This window comes from Somniosus microcephalus, chromosome 17 (genome assembly GCF_052327205.1).
Source record: "Somniosus microcephalus isolate GS21.2 chromosome 17, FLI_Smic_1.0, whole genome shotgun sequence".
Taxonomy (NCBI): Eukaryota; Metazoa; Chordata; class Chondrichthyes; order Squaliformes; family Somniosidae; genus Somniosus; species Somniosus microcephalus.
This window is the reverse complement of record NC_141003.1, coordinates 3,276,202-3,292,120: the sequence shown is the minus strand read 5'-3', so window position 1 is coordinate 3,292,120 and position 15,919 is coordinate 3,276,202. Positions and strand designations below refer to the sequence as shown.

General features: G+C 49.5%; 1 protein-coding gene across 1 annotated transcript in view; it reads right to left on the bottom strand.

Annotated features, from left to right (window-relative positions):
• The window catches only part of LOC147105449 (G protein-coupled receptor kinase 6-like), a 134,478-nt gene that overhangs the window by 26,740 nt on the left and 91,819 nt on the right, over positions 1 to 15,919 (bottom strand). The gene's annotated exons all lie outside the window — the stretch shown is intronic.

Below are 15,919 nucleotides of genomic sequence, written 5' to 3'. Positions count from 1 at the left end.
TGGGCCGTACGGAGGAATTTCTCCAGATTCGCGTCATGTTCCTGCCGGTCGCGGCCGCAGATAGTGACGTTATCTAGGTAGGGGAATGTAGCCTGCAGTTCGTTCTGGTCAACCATCTGGTCCATCTCCCTTTGGAAGACCGAGACCCCATTAGTGACACCGAAGGGGACCCTAAGGAAGTGGTATAGGCGCCCATTCGCCTCGAAGGCGGTATACTGGCGGTCCTCAGGGTGGATAGGGAGTTGGTGGTAGGCCGACTTCAGGTCGATGGTCGAGAATACTTTATACTGTGCAATCTGATTGACCATGTCAGATATGCGGGGGAGGGGGTATGCGTCCAGCTGGGTATATCTGTTTATGGTCTGGCTGTAGTCGATGACCAGGCGGTTTTTATCGCCGGTCTTTACGACTACGACCTGGGCACGCCAGGGGCTGCTGCTCCCCTCGATAATGCCCTCTTTCAGGAGGCGCCGCACCTCAGAGCTAATGAAGGCTCTGTCCCCGGCGCTATACCGCCTGCTCTTGGTAGCGACGGGTTTGCAGTCAGGGGTAAGGTTAGCAAACAGAGAGGGTGGCGGGACCTTGAGGGTGGAGAGGCTGCAGGTGTTACGCGGTGGGCGGTTTAACGTTTGCTGGTTGTTGACTGTGAGTGGGGGGAGGGGTCCACCGTATGCTAGGGTTACGCTTTGGAGGTGGGATTGGAAGTCCAGCCCTAGTAGGACGGCAGCGCAGAGATGGGGGAGGACGAGGAGTTTAAAGTTTTTATACTCCGTGCCCTTAACCGACAGGGTCACGACACAGTAGCCGCTGATGTCCGTGGCGTGGGACCTCGATGCCATCGAGATTCGGCTGCACGTTGGTAGGACAGAGAGGGAGTAGTGGCTCACCGTGTCTGGGTGGATGAAGCTCTCCGTGCTTCCGCTGTCGAACAGGCAGGTCGTGGCGTGGCCGTTCACTTTGATGTCCATCATTGACTTGGACAGATGGTGCGGGCGGGCTTGGTCCAGGGTGACGGAAGCTAGTGTGTAGCTGAGCGAGTCGTTGTCATCTGCGGGCGAGGCGGTCGGGCGTGGTGAGTAAAATGGCGTCTCCCACGAGGTAGGGCCCCATGAGGCACTATTGGGGTCGGTTGCCTTAATCAAAGATGGCCGCCCCCATGACTCATGTGTGGGGATGCTGGCCTCAGTTGCCCTAAACAAAGATGGCCGCCCCCATAGTTCGCATGCGGCACTGCTGGCCTCGGAGGATCCGCTCCTGCAGGCCTTGGAGAAGTGGCCTTTCTTCAGGCAGGTTTTGCATATGGAGTTCTTGGCTGGGCAGCGCGACCTCGGGTGCTTCTCCTGGCCACAATAAAAACAGCCGGCGGCCCGATCGCGGATGCCCGATGTCGGGGCCGGTGCCGCGGGTGGCGGGGCCGGTCGGGTCCGGGACGCCGACGCAGAGGTAGGTCCCGGGGGCGGCGCTGGGAAGGGTGCTGTGGTAGGGGTCGGGCCCGAGTCCCAGGGTCGCGAGCAGTACCTGATGAATGCTTCCTGATCTTGGTGGGCCACTTCCAGGGAGATAGCGAGGGCTTCAGCTTTTTCCATGCTGAGGTCTTTAGCTTCCAGCAGTCTTTGCCGTGAGTACTCGGACCGTAGGCCTTTCAGGAATGCGTCGCGGATATTATCTTCAGTATTTTCGGCTGCCGACACCGATTTAAAGTCACAGTTCCTGGCGAGTGCATATAGCGCCTGTGAGAATTCGGCTACTGATTCTCCTGGCTGTTGCGGCCGTGATCTTAGGAGGTGCCTAGCGTACATGTAGTTTACCGGGGTCCGGTACTTCTGTTTCAGCAGGTTGATGGCGGTCTCGTAGGTAGTCATGTCCTCGATGAGAGTGTATACTCTCGGGCTCAGTTGTGCCTGCAGGACACTTAGTTTGGATGCCTGAGGGACGCTGGATTCTCTCAGGTATGATTCGAAGCAGACCAGCCAGTGTTTAAAGTCTGCGGCTGAGTTTGCTGCTCGTGGGTTCAGGTCCAGGTACGGCGGTCTGAGGGCTCGCAGCCAAGCTGGCTGGTGTGGCTGTGCTCCTGGGAGCTGCGCTGGTGGCTCCTCCGCCGGTTGTGACTCGTTGTCGGACATCATTAAATTTAGTCAATAAAATTGATATACCTATCAATTCCTCCAATAAAAGGCGAAGAGTTACGAAGGTGACTAAAGGTTTTTATTGACTAAATAACAGAGCCCACTCTCGTGGGTGATCCGATCCAAGCAGGAGGAATACCAGCCAGTCGCTCACCTTTATACCTGGCCTGGTGGGTGGAGCCAAGGCGGAGTCGGCAGTGGTCATCCCAGGTATAGCAGTGTGGCAAGAGGCGACCTCGTACCGTGATACAATAGTGGTCAGTGATACAGTTATAACGAACAGTGGTGAACAGTGCTAACTACTAACAGTGATACGATAGTGAACGTGGTTTACCACACCCTCACGATAGCGGGGTCCCCAGTTAAAATGGAGCTAGATACAGGATCAGCTCTGACCGTCATAAGTCGACGGGATTACGAGCGGCTATTTCCGCATATACCTTTGAAAGACACATCCATTATCTTGAAGACATATACGGGGCAGAAAGTATACCCCAGAGGGAAAATAAGGGTGCCTGTTGTATACAACGGCAAGGAAATACAGAAGTTGTATTTATACATTCTGCAAGATGGTGGTCCACCGCTGTTGGGACGTGAATGGATCAGGAAGATACGTTTAGACTGGCACTCCATTCAGGCACTGATGGTGGCCAGTAAGAAAAAAAATGATGATGACGTCATACCTGAACGATTAAAAAACATCTTGGCCAACGCCAAAGAAGTGTTTCAACAGGAACTAGGAACCTTGAAAGGCGTCACCGCCTCAATAAAAGTGGAAGATGCGGCAATTCCCAAGTTTTTTAAGGCAAGGCCGGTGCCATACGCAATTCGTCCAGCAGTCGAGGCAGAGCTGGAGAATTTGGAAAAGGCAGGCGTGTTATCCAAGGTAGATTGGAGCGAGTGGGCAACACCCATCGTCCCGGTCATGAAGAAAACGTTGAATAATGATAAATCTGAAGAACAGAGAAAAATTCGCATCTGTGGGGACTTCAAGGTGACTGTAAACCCGGTCCTTCACACGGTACAGTATCCTCTTCCGAGGATAGAAGATATTTTCGCCTCACTATCCGGAGGGAAACGTTTCACCAAAATTGACTTGGCACAGGCATATCTACAGATGGAGGTTGAGGAGGCCTCTAAAAAGTATCTCACGATAAACACACACAAAGGCCTGTACCAGTACAATCGGCTGGTTTTCGGAGTAGCATCAGCTCCAGCTATCTGGCAAAGAGCTATGGAGCAAGTCCTGCAAGGGATTCCGGGGACTCAATGCTACCTAGACAACATCCTTGTAACAGGAGAAAACGACAATGAGCACCGTGCCAATTTGGAGCAGGTGCTCACTAGGCTGAGAGAACGGGGCCTACGAGCAAATCGCCCCAAGTGCGAATTTTTCCAGAAACAAATATCATATTGTGGCCATATAATTAACGAAGAAGGGTTGCATAAGTCACCTGAAAAAATTGAAGCGGTCATAAAAGCCCCAGCACCTGAAAATGTCTCACAATTAAGGTCGTTCCTGGGATTGATAAATTACTATCATAAATTTTTACCAAACTTGTCAACTGTTCTGCACCCTCTTAACGCACTGCTACAAACGGGAGTGATTTGGAAATGGAGCGAAGACTGTAAACGTGCCTTCCATAAATGCAAAGGCTTGATCACGTCCAAGGAAGTGTTGGCTCATTACAACCCATCACTGCCAATCAGACTGGCGTGCGATGCATCCCCTTACGGCGTAGGAGCGGTATTATCGCATAGATTCCCTGATGGCTCGGAGCGGCCGATTGCTTTTGCGTCACGCTCATTGAACTCAGCTGAGTGTAACTAAGCCCAGATCGACAGGGAAGCACTCAGCCTGGTGTGGGGAGTGAAGAAATTCAACCATTACCTACACGGACAAAAATTTACCTTGTTGACTGACCATCAACCCCTCGTCTCCATATTCAACCCTAAAAAGGGTGTTCCCATTGTGACAGCGCAAAGGCTACAGAGGTGGTCCCTTTTCCTAGGGGCACACCAATATGACATAGAATACAAAGGATCAAAACAGCATGGGAATGCTGATGGTTTATCGCGCCTACCGTTGCCAACGGTAGAAGAGGCACCTACAGTGGACCCAGAGAAGATGTTCCACTCAACCATAGTGGAATGTCTACCAGTAACAAATTCTACCATTGAAAAGGAAACGAGAAATGACCCGACTCTCTCACGAGTCTATGATTTAACGGTGAAGGGATGGCCAGCACATGGCGAACCACTGTTGCCAGCATTCTCGCAAAGAAGAGAACAGCTGTCAGTGTGCCGAGGAACCTTGATGTGTGGATCCAGAGTGGTGATTCCACCCAAACTCCAGGATAAAGTGCTAAAGGAGCTTCACGAGGGGCATCTGGGTGGAGTGAAAATGAAGAACCTAGCCAGAGCGTTTGTGTGGTGGCCAGGTATCGATGGAGACATCGAAGAAATGACCAAGAGCTGTCTAGGATGCCAGAAGGTCCAAAACGCCCCACCACAAGCCCCTCTACATCCATGGGAGTGGCCCTCATCTCCATGGCAAAGGGTACATATCGACTTTGCTGGTCCATTTATGGACTCAATGTTCTTAATCGCGGTTGATGCACACTCCAAGTGGCCGGAGGTAATAAAGATGTCCTCCACCACCACGGAAAAAAACATCACAGTATTAAGGACCATATTTGCCAGGAATGGGCTGCCTGAACAGATCTGTTCTGATAATGGACCGCAATTTGTGTCCGAAGATTTCAGGAAGTTCTTAAAAAAACAATGGGGTTAAGCACTACACGTCCGCCCCATACCATCCCACCACCAATGGATTAGCTGAAAGGTTTGTCCAGACCTTCAAGAAGGCCATAAAGGCCATGGGTAATGAAGACATAAATCTACAACATAAGGTAGATAACTTCTTGTTTGCATACAGGAATGCAACACATGTGGTTACAAACCAAACTCCTGCCATGATGTTTTTCAGTAGAAGGCTAAGATGAGACCGCACCTGGAATACTGCGTACAGTTTTGGTGTCCATACTTAAGGGCATACTTGCTCTCGAGTCAGTACAAAGAAGGTTCACTCGGTTAATCCCGGGGATGAGGGGATGGACATATGAGGAGAGGTTGAGTAGATTGGGACTCTACTCATTGGAGTTCAGAAGAATGAGAAGCGATCTTATTGAAACATATAAGATTGTGAAGGGGTTGGATCGGGTGGATGCAGGGAAGATGTTCCCGATGATGGGTGAAACTAGAACTAGGGGGCATAGTCTTAGAATAAGGGGCTGCTCTTTCAAAACTGAGATGAGGAGGAACTACTTCACTCAGAGGGTGGTAGGTCCATGGAATATGCTGCCCCAAAAAACTGTAGAAGCTACATCATTACATAAATTTAAAACAGAAATAGACAGTTTCCTAGAAGTAAAGGGAATTAAGGGTTACGGGGAGCGGGCAGGAATTTGGACATGAGTCTAGGTTCGGATCGGTCATGGCCCTGTGGGTAGCGGAGCGGGCCCAGGGGCCGTGTAGCCTGGTCCTGCTCCTATTTTGTGTGTCTAATTCTGTTAGATGCAGGAGATGGTTCTGTGATAGTGGATTGGCAGTTAGGATCAGATCAGCCATGATCTTATTGAATGGCGGAGCAGGCTCGAGGGGCCGATTGGCCTACTCCTGCTCCTATTTCTTATGTTCTTATGCCGGCTGGATTTGATCAAGCCAAACATCAGAAGGGACGTAGAGAACCAGCAATTTCAAGGCATGAATGAAAGGCCAACTAGAACCTTCCAGATAGGTCAACAAGTTTTGGCCCGGGACTACCGTACCAAGAAATGGCAGCCTGGAACTATTTGCACACGACTAGGACCGCTGATGTATACCGTGGACATTGGAGAAAACATAATAAGGCGCCATGCTGACCAGATCATAGAGTCATCCGAAAAGGGACAACCTACACCACAACTCTATACGCCTAATGATGAAGCAGAGATACCCATAGTATCTACCTCCGATCCGGTGATACTGGAACCAGATGAACCCGACACTGGCATTCAAGCCGAATCGACCTTGCCAAAAGAACCTACTACACCACCGAAAACTACTACACCACCGAGGCGTTATCCGGACCGAGTCAGGAAGCCTCCAGAGAGACTGACTTATAATTGATTAACTGCAGCAAATGTGTAGATTCTTGTTCTTGTAAACATGTTAATTAATGATTACTTAAAATGTTATGTACTAATTATCTAAAAGGGGAGGAATTGTAGTGTATGTACCTTTAAGAGCCCCTGTGTACTGTAATACTGGTAGTGACCGCTCGGGTATATAAGCCTGTATAGCGTCTTGTATCTTTTAGTTCACCTCCAGACTTTGTTCAGTAAACACCTGTTAAACCAACTCCTGCATTCCGTGTCTCCATTAACACACGGATACAACAGTACCTGCATGCTAACTTTTTGTGTTGCATGCACAAGGACCCCCAGGTCCCTCTGTACTGCAGCATTTTGTAATCTCCCTCCATTTAAATAATAATTTGCTTTTTTATTTTTCTTACCAAAGTGGATAACCTCACATTTTCCCACGTTATACTCTATCTGCCAAATGTTTGCCCACTCACTCAGCCTGTCTATATCCCTTTGCAGATTCCTTGTGTCCTCTACACAACTTGCTTTCCCACCTATCTTTGTATCATCAGCAAATTTGGCTACAGTACACTCGGTCCCTTCATCCAAGTCATTAATATAGATATTAATATAGAACATTGCCTAACCGCACCAATGGAAACACCCCCAAATCAAAGGATTGGAGATACCGGAGTGTATTAACGGGTTGGAGATACCCGGAGTGTATTAAGGGATTGGGGATACCTGGAGTGTATTAAGGGATTGGGGATACCTGGAGTGAATTAAGGGATTGGAGATACCTGGAGTGTATTAAAGGATTGGAGATACCTGGAGTGAATTAAGTGTTTTGGGCTACCTGGAGTTTATTAAGTGATTGGACATACCTGGAGTGTATTAAGGGATTGGAGATACCTGGAGTGTATTAAGGGATTGGAGATACCTGGAGTGTATTAACGGGTTGGACATACCCGGGGTGTATTAAGTGATTGGACATACCTGGCGTGTATTAAGTGATTGGTGTAGTGTATGTACTTTGCAGAAGGAACTATATTCTGCAGCCCCTGTATACTGCAGTACCAGTAGTGACCACCCCTGTATATAAGCCTGTGTAGTAATTTTGCATAGTTAGTTGCAGTTTGTCTCCACTCAGTAAAGACCTGTTATAACCAACTCCTGCAGTCCGTGTCTCAATTACACACGGACATAATACTAGCGACGAGCAGATCTGAACTTACCTACAGTCTGCACCACCTCATGGGGATCCATCCCTGAAGCGAAGTTGTCAGAGGTCGAGGCCAGAAGGAAGAAAGAAAAAATAAATAAATAAAACAATCAGAAGAAACGGGCGTCGACCGTGGGCAACCGCCTCTGATTCATCGGAGTGAAAGATTTGCAGGAGAGGCTGTCGAGAGCGGGGCTTGGTTATCCTGTCGATGGTGTTCCAGCTAATCGGGCTGGTGGCAGGTAGTACACTGATCCTTCCTGGGCTGCGGCGGGCTAGAGCTTGATCGGGTGGCTTTTCAACGGGGCCGAGCAGCATTGTCGGGAAGAGGAGAGAGGGTGGAGCACACAGGGCGCGGCCGGTGCTACGAAGCCGGGCAGCGTACAGACCCGAGAAGAGGGAGGAAAGTGTCCCGCAGGGTTGCTCCGACGACGGGGAAATAAAAGAAATTAGAAGCGCAGAAAGCCGCGAGGAGCTGCAGTTTGCCACGGGAACCGCGGAGAGCGGCGTTAGCAGCAGCGCGGGGGGAAGTGTGCGAAGACCATAGGGCGTCGCCATCAAGGCATAAAACGCCAGCAACAGCACTAGCAGCAGCGGAGAAGACGGAAAGCACGGGGGACGCCATTTTGTTAAATCGGGGAAGAAGGCAAAGCACGGGAGGCGCCATCTTAGATTTCCAAGATGCCGAAGACTGGCAATATCACTGCCTTCGATAGTGCAATAGAAGACTGGACCACGTATGTGGAAAGAGTCGAAGTATATAGCGAGGCAAACGAAGTAGCCGATGAGAAAAAGGCATCGGTACTACTAAACTTAATGGGCGCAAGAACGTACGGCTTATTGCGGAACCTGATTACTCCAGCCAAACCGATGGCGAAGAGTTTTAACGAAATTGTTGATATCCTACAGGAACACCTAAATCCTACATCGCTGCTGATAGCAGAAAGATTTAAATTCCACAGGAGAAATCAGCATAAAGATGAGAGCAATGCTGATTACCTTACGGAACTACGCAAGCTATCAAAGCACTGCCAGTTCGGAGCAGGACTGGCAGGTACCCTACGGGACAAATTTGTCTGTGGACTCCTGAGTGAAGGAACCCAGAAGAGGTTACTCTCAGAGAAAGAGCTGACGCTAGATAAGGCTTTCAGCGTGGCAGTATCGTATGAAGCAGCAGCAAGGGGAGCTGCGGAAATACAGCAAAAGCCACAGGAATACGGCACCCACGAAATGACACGGGGATTTGAAAAATGTTATCGCTGCGGCAGAACAACCCATGACCAGAAGGACTGCTGGTCCAAGGACAAAATATGCAGGCAATGTGGAAAGATGGGACACATTGCACGAGTTTGCACGTCTGGGAAGAAGACTAACGACAACAAAAAGGCTACTAAGGAACAGTACAGGAAAGTACAAAAGATGACGGACAGTAGTCCCGAAGACCAGATGAGCGATAGTGAATCCGGGAACAAGAGACTAAGTTGTCTCAAACTTCACAACGTAGTCGCAAAAGAGGATCACTGAACCATTTGGGTCACCCTCACGATAGCAGGGTCCCAAGTCAAAATGGAATTGGATACAGGATCAGCCCTGACCGTCATGAATCGACGAGACTACGAGCGGCTATTCTCACACATACCCTTGAAAGAGACATCCATTGTCTTGAAGACGTATACGGGGCAAAAAGTATACCCCAGAGGGAAAATAAGGGTGCCTGTCGAATACAACGGTAAGGAAATACAGAAATTGTATCTGTACATACTGCAAGATGGTGGACCACCGTTATTGGGACGTGAATGGATCAGAAAGATATGTTTAGACTGGCACTCCATTCAGGCACTGATGGTGGCTGGTAAAAAGGATGACGACGTCACACCTGGACGATTGTCAAAAATCTTAGCTAACGCCAAAGAGGCATTTCAACAAGAACTGGGAACTCTTAAAGGCGTAACCGCCTCGATAAAAATAGAAGAGAATGCAATTCCCAAGTTTTTCAAAGCAAGACCGGTACCATATGCAATTCGCCCAGCCGTCGAGGCAGAGCTGGAGAATCTGGAGAATGCAGGCGTGTTATCTAAGGTAGACTGGAGCGAGTGGGCGACACCCATCGTTCCTGTCATGAAGAAAACGCTAAACAATAAGTCTGAGGAGCCAAGGAAGGTTCACATCTGTGGGGACTTCAAGGTGACGGTGAGCCCAGTCCTTCACACAGTACAATATCCTCTCCCGAGGATAGAAGATATTTTCGCCTCACTATCTGGAGGGAAGCGTTTTACAAAAATTGACCTAGCACAAGCATATTTGCAGATGGAGGTTGAAGAATCCTCTAGGAAGTATCTCATGATAAACACTCACAAAGGTCTTTACCAGTATAATCGACTGGTATTCGGAGTAGCATCAGCTCCGGCGATATGGCAAAGAGCGATGGAACAAGTCCTGCAAGGGATTCCGGGGACTCAGTGTTACTTGGACGACATCCTAGTGACAGGTGAAGATGACAGTGAACACCTTGCCAACCTAGAGCAGGTGCTCACTAGACTAAGAGAACATGGGCTACGAGCCAATCGCCCCAAGTGCGATTTTTTTAAGAAACAGATATCGTATTGTGGCCACGTGATTGATGAAGAGGGGTTACATAAGTCCCCTGACAAAATTGAAGCAGTAGTTAAGGCTCCAGCGCCTGAAAATGTGTCGTAACTGAAGTCATTCCTCGGATTGGTGAATTACTACCATAAGTTTTTGCCGAAATTGTCCACAATTCTGCACCCACTGAACGCCCTACTACAAACTGGAGTAGCATGGAAATGGAGCGATGAATGTAAGCGGGCCTTTCAGAAGAGTAAAGACCTAATCACTTCAAGAGAAGTATTGGTTCACTACAACCCCAAAAAATCAAAATCAAATCAAATCAAATCAATTTTTATTGTCATTGTTAGTGCACAAGTGCAGTACAACGAAATGTAGGCTTGCGGCTCCCGAGAGTGTACATTTAGATGAAGACATTTAAACATTCAACTACCGATAAGACTGGCATGTGATGCGTCTCCCTACGGCATTGGAGCGGTACTGTCACATAAATTCCTTGATGGTTCAGAGAGGCCGATAGCTTTTGCGTCACGCTCGTTAACTTCAGCCGAGCGTAACTACGCCCAGATTGACAGAGAGGCCCTCAGCCTGGTATGGGGGGTGAAGAAGTTCAATCACTACCTGCACGGTCAGAAATTTACTCTACTAACTGATCATCAACGTCTTTTTTCCATTTTCAACCCTCAGAAGGGCGTCCCGATAATGACAGCACAACGGCTACAGAGGTGGTCCCTTTTCCTAGGGGCACACCAATATGACATCGAGTACAAAGGAACTAAACAGCATGGGAATGCTGATGGATTGTCGCGCCTACCGTTGCCGACGGTGGAAGAAGCACCTGCAGTGGATCCAGTGGAGATATTCCACTCGACCATAGTCGAATGTCTACCTGTGACGAATGCAAACATAGAAAAGGAAACACGAAATGACCCGACACTCTCCTGGGTCTATGATTTAACGGTGAAGGGATGGCCAGCACATGGCGAACCACTGCTGCCAGCATTCTCGCCGAGAAGAGAACAGCTGTCAGTGTGCAGAGGAACCTTGATGTGTGGATCCAGAGTAGTAATTCCACTCAAATTGAAGGATAGGCTGCTCAATGAGCTTCATGAGGGTCATCTGGGAGGGGTAAAAATGAAAAACTTAGCCAGAGCGTTTGTGTGGTGGCCGGGAATCGATAGAGAAATCGAAGAGATGACCAAGAGCTGTACAGGATGCCAGAAGGTCCAAAACGCCCCACCACAAGCCCCTCTACATCCATGGGAGTGGCCCTCATCTCCATGGCAAAGGGTGCACATTGACTTTGCTGGTCCATTTATGGACTCGATGTTTTTAATTGCGGTGGATGCACATTCAACGTGGCCAGAGGCAATAAAAATGTCCTCAACCACCACAGAAAAAACTATCACAGTCTTACGAACCATATTCGCCAGAAATGGGCTGCCTGAACAGATTTGCTCCGACAATGGACCACAGTTTGTGTCTGAAGAGTTCCGGAGGTTCTTAAAGAACAATGGTGTTAAGCATTACACATCCGCCCCATATCATCCAGCCACCAATGGATTGGCTGAGAGGTTCGTTCAAACATTCAAGAAGGCTATCAAGGCAATGTGTAATGAAGACATACCCCTACAACACAAGGTGGATAACTTTTTGTTTGCCTACCGGAATGCGACACATGCGGTTACCAACCAAACTCCAGCCATGATGTTCTTCAATCGAAGACTACGATGCCGCTTGGATTTGGTTAAGCCAAACATCAGAAGAGATGTGGAGAACAGGCAGTTTCAGAATATGAATGTGTAATGAAATCTGTTTGTCTTGATCCTGTATTCGTTTTGCACTCATGTATATTACCCTCCCCCACTGTGTATAGTTTCACTTCCTCTTTCCCGACTAACCTGGGAGGTTCCAGGTCTTGGCTCTTGGCTCCGCCCCGACTTCTCTTACATAAAGATCCCAGGATCTGTATGACTCATTCCTGTGAACCGGTCGGCGTGTTGAGATGTTAGCTCTGATCTTAGTGATTAAAAGCCAACTTGTTTAAGTCTATAACTTCTAGTTTTGTGGTTATTGAAGGCCCATCAATTTTAATCACTAAAGAATACTAGGATGGATCGACTCCTAAAACCAGAGCGTCTGGACTTGGATCCACATTCTGCTGAAGCATCAAATCAATTTGGACACTGGCTCAAATGCTTCGAACTCTTCGCGGGGGCCTCATCCGCTAGCGAGGTAGATAAACTGAGTCTACTGACTACTCGCGTAAGTCATCGGATTTATTCGTTCATCCGAGACGCCACCTCTTACATGGAGGCCATCACTATCCTGAAGGCCCAATACCAGAGGCCAGTAAACGAAGTGTACGCCAGACATCTGCTGGCTACACGCAGGCAGCGACCTGAGGAATCAATGGACGATTTCTTACAGGGCCTAAAGGACCTGGTCCGGGACTGTAACTGCAAGGCCGTGACGGCCAACGCGTACTCTGGCGAATTGGTCCGCGATTCCTTCATCACGGGCCTCAAATCGAATTATATCCGGCAGAGACTGCTGGAGAAGGAGGTCCTGGACTTAAAAAAGGCAGTGACCACTGCGCGATCGCTGGACGTGGCCCAGAAAAACTCTGACTCTTATTCCTCCGGCCATGCGGCCCTCACCGCCTCGTGCGCGCCGAGGGGGCCGCCATCTTGGAATCAGCCATCTTCCCCATCCAGGTCTCAGACCAGCTCTACGCCGCCGGAGTCCCCACACAGAAGTTCACCCAGGAGTCCTACTACAGCGGCAATGTCTCGAGGCCCGAAATGCTACTTCTGCGGCCAGGCCAAGCACCCCAGACAACGATGCCCAGCGAAGGACGCTACATGCTTCAAATGTAAGAAAAAGGGGCATTTTAGCAAAGTCTGCAGGGGGAATCCGATTTCCAACTCCGTCACCGCCTCGTGCGTGCCATGCGGGCTGCCATCTTGGGATCCGCCATCTTTTCCCGACTCAACGGCCGCCCAGGGCCCAACAGTGGCTTCGATCACGGTGGATCAATCCAGGCCACACCCGTTGACAAAATCCATGATGGACATACAGGTAAACGGGAATTTAACAAAATGTTTAATTGACTGTGGGAGTACCAAGAGTTTTATCCACCCTAGCCTGGTACGGCGGCACTCATTAACGGTAACCCCTACACGGAGCAGAATTGCTATGGCTGCTAAGCCCCACACTTCGGACATTTTGGGCTACTGTGTGGTAACACTGACTGTAAAAGGCACGGACTACAAGGATTTAAAACTCCTCGTGATGCCAGAAAAATGTGTTAATGTAATCTTGGGCCTGGACTTCCAGTGCCACCACGAAAGTGTCACGCTAGCATATGGCGGGTCCCAGCCGCCACTCACAGTCTGTGGCCTATCAACCTTAAAAATCAGCCCGCCCTCTTTATTCGCTAATCTCGCTCCGAACTGTAGGCCCATAGCGACCAAAAGTAGACGGTACAGTCTGGAAGACAGACACTTTATCAAGGCGGAAGTGGACAGACTCCTGCGGGAAGGCATTATTGAATGCAGTACCAGCCCGTGGCGTGCCCAAGTAGTCATAGTTAAAAATAGCAAAAAGAAATGGATGGTAATTGACTACAGCCAGACTGTTAATATTTATACCCAGCTGGACGCCTACCCTTTACCCCGCATATCAGAAATGGTCAACCAGATTGCGCAATACCGAGTCTTCTCGACTATCGACCTCAAATCCGCGTATCACCAGCTCCCCATTAGAACGGAGGACCGCCCATACACCGCCTTTGAGGCGAACGGACGCCTCTACCATTTTCTCAGAGTGCCCTTCGGGGTAACAAATGGGGTCTCGGTCTTCCAACGTGAGATGGACCGCATGGTTGACGAGAATAAACTACAAGCTACCTACCCCTATCTGGACAATGTCACTATCTGCGGGCACAACCAGCAAGACCACGATCTAAATCTTGCGAGATTTTTAAAAACTGCCCTAAAGCTGAATCTAACCTACAACGAAGACAAATGTGTCTTCAACACAACCCGTCTCTGTATCCTCGGCTGTGTGGTGGAAGATGGGGTAATTGGACCGGACCCTGACCGATTACGCCCCCTAAAGGAACTGCCCCTGCCACACAATCCCAAAGCTTTGAAAAGGTGCCTGGGATTTTTTTTGTATTATGCCCAATGGGTGCCCAATTACTCTGATAAGGCCCGACCCCTCATTAAGTCGACGTCCTTCCCACTATCTGCTGAAGCTCGGGAGGCTTTCACCAGTATTAAACAGGACATTGAAAGGGCTGCAGTGTGTGCAGTGGACGAATGCATTCCCTTTCAAGTCGAAAGCGATGCGTCAGACTTTGCCTTAGCTGCGACCCTCAATCAGGCTGGGAGACCTGTGGCCTGCTTCTCCCGAACCCTTCAGGGACCTGAAATCAGGCACTCTTCTGTCGAAAAGGAGGCACAGGCTATAGTGGAGGCAGTGCGGCACTGGAGACACTACCTAGCCGGCAAACGTTTCACCCTGCTCACCGACCAGCGGTCGGTGGCTTTCATGTTTAATAACAAAGGGGGAAAATCAAGAAGGACAAAATACTCAGGTGGAGGATCGAACTATCCACGTTCGACTATGATATTATGTACAGGCCGGGAGCCCTTAATGAACCCCCAGATGCCCTATCGCGGGGAATGTGTGCCAGCATTCATACGGACAAATTATAGGGTCTCCACAACGACCTCTGTCACCCAGGGGTCACCCGACTATACCATTTTATAAAGTCCCGCAATCTGCCCCACTCCATCGAGGAGGTCAGGGCAATGACCAGAGCCTGCCGCATCTGTGCGGAATGCAAGCCTCGTTTCTACAGGCCTGACCGTGCACACCTTATCAAAGCCACACGGCCATTCGAGCGCCTAAGTCTGGACTTCAAGGGACCCCTTCCCTCTGCCGACCGTAACGTATACTTCCTCAATATCATCGATGAATATTCCCGCTTCCCCTTCGCCATTCCCTGCCCAGACATGACCAGTGCCACGGTCATCAAGTGTCTCTGTAATCTATTCTGCATGTTTGGCATGCCGAACTACATACACAGCGATAGGGGGACGTCATTTATGAGTGACGAACTGCGCCAGTTCTTGCTCTCAAAGGGGATAGCCACTAGCAGAACCACTAGCTACAACCCCCGGGGTAATGGGCAAGTGGAAAGGGAGAATGCTACTGTTTGGAAGGCTGTCACGTTAGCCTTAAAGTCAAAAGCCTTCCGACCTCCTGCTGGCAGGAAGTCCTCCCAGACGTGCTCCACTCCATAAGGTCTCTGTTATGTACAGCCACTAACGCCACCCCTCACAAAAAGATGTTCGTTTTCCCCCGGAAATCCACCTCGAGCATATCTCTACCCGCGTGGCTGACGTCTCTGGGTACAGTACTATTGCGGAAGCACGTGAGAGGCCATAAAACGGACCCCCTTGTGGAAAAGGTACAGCTCCTCCATGCAAACCCTCAGTACGCCTATATCGAATACTCTGACGGGCGAGAGGACACTGTTTCCATAAAAGACCTCGCTCCCTCGGGGAGCGGAGAGAACGATGGGAGACTACCCGATGAAGACCTACACTACAAAGAGACAGGACGCCCAGAGGTATCAATACCCAACTTTAACCTGGAGGACACTGCAGATAACCTGGAAGACACTGCGGAGGCCCTGACAGCGGAGGAACCAGAATCCACTCCCCTAGAGGCACCCCAACCGGCTTTGCGCCGATCACTGAGAACTGTAAAACCTCCTGACAGACTCACTTATACCAACTTTTAAGAAACATCACCCCGATGGACTAAATCTATAGAAGGGGTGA